The sequence below is a fragment of the Apodemus sylvaticus genome, chromosome 18 (assembly GCF_947179515.1).
Source record: "Apodemus sylvaticus chromosome 18, mApoSyl1.1, whole genome shotgun sequence".
NCBI classification, from domain to species: Eukaryota; Metazoa; Chordata; class Mammalia; order Rodentia; family Muridae; genus Apodemus; species Apodemus sylvaticus.
The window spans coordinates 32053048-32057415 of record NC_067489.1 but is presented as its reverse complement, the minus strand read 5'-3'; the positions used below and the strand labels follow the sequence as shown (position 1 = coordinate 32057415).

The 4368-nt window shown below is 44.0% G+C and overlaps 1 long non-coding RNA gene across 2 annotated transcripts; it reads right to left on the bottom strand.

The window, feature by feature from the left end:
- Positions 1–444: 444 nt before the first annotated feature.
- On the bottom strand, positions 445–4104 carry LOC127668846 (uncharacterized). 2 transcript variants are annotated; one of them, XR_007974226.1, is made up of 3 exons: positions 4007–4104; positions 3843–3890; positions 445–3010 (listed from the first exon to the last, which is right to left on the bottom strand). It is a non-coding gene; the product is annotated as an uncharacterized LOC127668846 (long non-coding RNA). The 2 variants fall into 2 exon arrangements; XR_007974225.1 differs by lacking the exon at positions 4007–4104 and having other exon boundaries at positions 445–1786; positions 2468–3010; positions 3843–3991.
- Between the last annotated feature and the right edge of the window lie 264 nt (positions 4105–4368).

Sequence of the window (4368 nt, the reverse complement as noted above, 5' to 3'; positions counted from 1 at the left end):
TAACACACACACAAATTACTTAAAAACAAGTCTTTGGTATACATATAGTTTACCATTTGATAAAGTGAAATGCAAATTGCAAATCACAGGATGAAAGTGGTCGTTATTTTACAGACAGAATTAAATCTTGGCTGAGCCCTTGCTACTGCAGCATACAGAGTATCTTCAACATTTTTCAGAGTTGATCCATATTTAGATTTTTCTACTCATCAATGCCGAGAACACACAGTTCAAACCCCAAGGAGGTCTGTTTAGGGCCATTTCAGAAATGGTTGAACATTTTGTTCTGATCCCAAAGATACACTAAGATTTGATATTAATATACCAAAGGGCGAGAGAAGGAAAGACTTAGATGTCTTTGTTTTCCATATTTAAGGAACTATATAAAGAAAAAAAATACTACACACACACACACACACACACACACACACACGCGCGCGCGCGCGCGTGCGCGTGCGCACGCGCGCGCGTGATTTCCAGTGAGTTCCAGATTAACACAGAGGAATTCTGAATTAATTTTTGGTTATTAACGAATTCAAAAAGCTTTCTCCGTGGCCCCTCCCACCAAATTCAGTGGGTGTCAAGACCCAGCATTTAAGAAGCTTATATTGTACTTGGGTTGCATTTTCCTGGAATTTAACTCCTCGCCCTGGTGGAAGAGGTGCATTGAACTTTTCCAAGGAGAGAAGGGAAAGACTCTTTGGCTAGTGAGGGAGGCTTATGAAATCCATCCTGGAGCGCCCTTTGTGTCTGAATTCCTTATCTGCCTCCGATAGCACGATTAGTTTTCATGTAAGAAGTCACTGAGACAAAGAACTCACTGGAGAGGCCTGCAGTACAGAGGTGGATGGGTTTGACTGAGGCTCATGATTTGTACAAGAGTTGAGTCTGTGTCTGATTCCCAGCTGAGTGTCACTCTCGCTGTGACCCTAGATGATGGGCTCTGCTGTTTTAATTCCAACTTTCCTCCTACTGAATATAAAGGCCCAATTTATTTTATTTATTTATTTATTTATTTATTTATTTTTGGATTTGGTTTTGTTGAGACAGAGTTTCTCTGTTTAGCTTTGGCTGTCCTGGAACTCACTTTGCAGACCAGGCTGGCCTCGAACTCAGAAATCTGCCTGCCTCTGCCTCCCAGAGTGCTGGGATTACAGGTGTGCGCCACCACCGCCCGGCAAAAGCCCAATTTATACACAGGTTGATTCTCACTGAAAGTTATGTCCAAGCAATTAGCATAGCATTGTTTTTAACTCACAGTCATTTTAAAACTAGCATACACTGGAGTTGTGTAAATAAACTATGGTCTAGTCATACCACGGATAGCTATTGAATATTATGTTTTAGGATGGTATTTGGTGACATGGGAAAACAGAGACAACATTAAGTAGAAAAAAAATATTAAGGAAGCTATAATGGTGTGCCTTCTAATTAAAAACAACTTTAACCTCCTGACTACACTTGTGCTGCTGTGCTGGTATTCTTAGAGGGAAACTATGCCTCTTGATTCTCTGGGGCTGGGTAGTGGCTGCATCAGAAGCATTCCCTGCATGGACACTATACTTCATGGATTAGCTGGCCTCTTTTCTCACACCCACACCCACTGTGGAGTTATCCGAAGTAGGTTGTAAACCCTTTTGTCTTCTGAGGATATTGCAAAGTTCTAGAAAAGGAAAGTTTTCTAAGCAGACTGTCACGGTGAAGGTCAAATTCTTCAAAAAAGGGCTGAAAAGACTTCAGGGTATCCCCAGAGGGTCCTGGTGGTGAGGGGAGCATGTCCTGGTGACTTGAAGACAAAGGGGGAGAGTCATTGTTAATAAATTATTCTTCACACTACCCCCCAAATTAAAATGAAATAACATTGTCATTTGCATATGTAACATATGTAAATAGCCACTTGCATGTTGGATATACTTATTTAACAGGCAGGAACTGAATGCCTTTTCTGTGCCTGAGCCAGGGCTGAGCGCAGCCTCCCTGATAGGTACACACAGGAAACACCTTGAGAACAAACACATCCCATATCCTCAGCCGGTGTTCCTGGGTGGCTGGTAGCTTACATCATTTTTTTATTTCTCCATGTACTTCCATATCTTTCTGATTTCACACTGAAAGTCCACACTTTTCAGAGAAAGAAAATGGTGACTTTTTTTTCAATCAATAGATTTGAAAGCTTAGTCCTTGGACAGAAGATCGTTTGACAGACGCATGGGGAGGCTTCTGACTAGGACCCAGCCTGCAGATGTGGACAAGCGATCTTCCCCTACAAATGTCACCTCTTCTTTGACAGGAGCTTAGTTTGGCTCAGGTGATGCCCACAGTCCCCGACTCTAAAGCTCCGGGGCCCTCTCGGCAATTGCAGAGGCTTTGTAGATGGCGACAGGCATTTCAACAGAAGCAAATTAACAAAGCAGTGCCTTGTCCACTCTTACCTTGTCCCTAATTTAGAATTTGAGTGTGGACTCACCTTGCTCATAAATGTCACCTTTAGTTCATTGGTGAATTATTTAAACTTTCATTCATTCATTCATTCATTCATTCACTCATCTGGAGTTTTCTAGATGTCTCTCTTCACCCTCTACTTTGGCACTGCTTGAGAGGCAGCGATATGTCCTTGGGCGGGGTAGATGGTGCACACTCAAAGGCGAGGCTCACAACCAAAAGCATAAGAGATCTTCTCCTTCTCAACTCTTCAGCTGCCTACATCAGTTTTCCTGTTGTCTATACAGCAGTTTCCTCTACTAGTCCATGCCAGGGTGCAGAGTGGGGGAGAAAAGCAAAAGCTAGGGACATTTTTGTCCCAGATGGCTTGCCGTCTGTGGAGAGTGGTCATGGTAGCACAGGAAGTCCTCCTGGAATGACACCATAGATCACAGCATTCCAGAGTGTTGGTCTGTTGACACACGCCATGGGATTCACAAAAGGGGAATGACAGTATACGTAGGAGACACCAAGAGAGGACTTTCAGGGTGAGTGGGATTTAAATCAGCATGGAGAGGAGGTGGCATTTCTAGAAAGAGAGAGAGTTTGGAGGAAAGGTTGATGTTAAGATTGCCAGGTGGAGGGAAAACACACACATACACACACACACACACACACACACACACACACACGCACATGCACACACACACACACATACACACAGTATTTGTAGTACCTCCTGCCCCCCTCCTCCCTCTTCCTCTCCCTGACCATCCATCCTCCCCTGGATTCATACCCCTCACCCTCTGAGACAGGGTACCACTATTTGCCCAGATAAATACTTTTTGGTAGGAGTATACACTATGCAATATTTGGTGAATATTTGTTCTGTTCAGTTTGTGGAGTAGACCGGAGGGCCCTGCATTTGTATCTGGCAACCTTTTCTAGAACATCTTCACAGGAGTATGTTACCATCCAAGAGACTCATGCTTCCAAGTGGACAGCTCAGCCGTGAAGATGATGTAATAATGGTCTTGGGGGCTCATAACTGCCTGCAACTCCAGGTCCAGGAGACCTAACTCCTTTCATCTCCAAGGCTGGGTGCTCCCGAGTCCACACACCCATAGGCAGACATCCACGAAGAATTATGAAATAGAAATAATTTCTCGTTTACAAGGATATTGTTTCTTCACTTCTTAGACATTTAAAAGCTGGGAGGGACCCTGCCATTTGAGTCTTTCCTGGGCTACCCTGTGCAGATCACTACTGCACCACTTACACTAGAAGGAAACTCTTTTTCTATTGACACATTTGTGTTTTGAGGTATCAGGATGAGAACATCCACTATTGTCAAAGCCAGGCAGCCAGGACCACACCTACCATTCTTTATATTGGAAACCCACCCCTCCATTCAAACTCACAGTTCGCAGGATTCACTGCAGATTGCAAGGTCTCCACCCTGCAATAGACTGGGGTGGGGGGACATTCACTTCTGTTATCTTTGCATTTCACGTGGAGTAGTGACCTTATTTTTCTTTCGTATGAATATTTCACCCATCTCAACTCCCATCCAAATGATACTGACCCTGTAACTCCTGAAAGGTTGCAGGAAAACAGAACTGATCAAATCCTCTGTTCTGTTTTCTCCAGCACCCAACAACTCCCCACCCCAGCAGCAGCAGCAACAACAACAACAAAACAAGCTCGGACCAAGAAACTGTAGTGTGCTTGCTAGCTAGCTAGCAGGTTGGAAACAGCCCAGTGTCTCTGTGAGAGCTTATCCATCTTCCAGATGTGAGGGGCGTTTTATCTCTCTTCAGCACACACACAGTGTAGGTGAGGGATCATACAGTTTTATGCAACAAACAGGAAGGATTTAGAAACGCGTTCCTTGCCATTAATGCTTGCTTATACAGAATAAATCCCCTTTGTTCAAGGGTGTTTGGA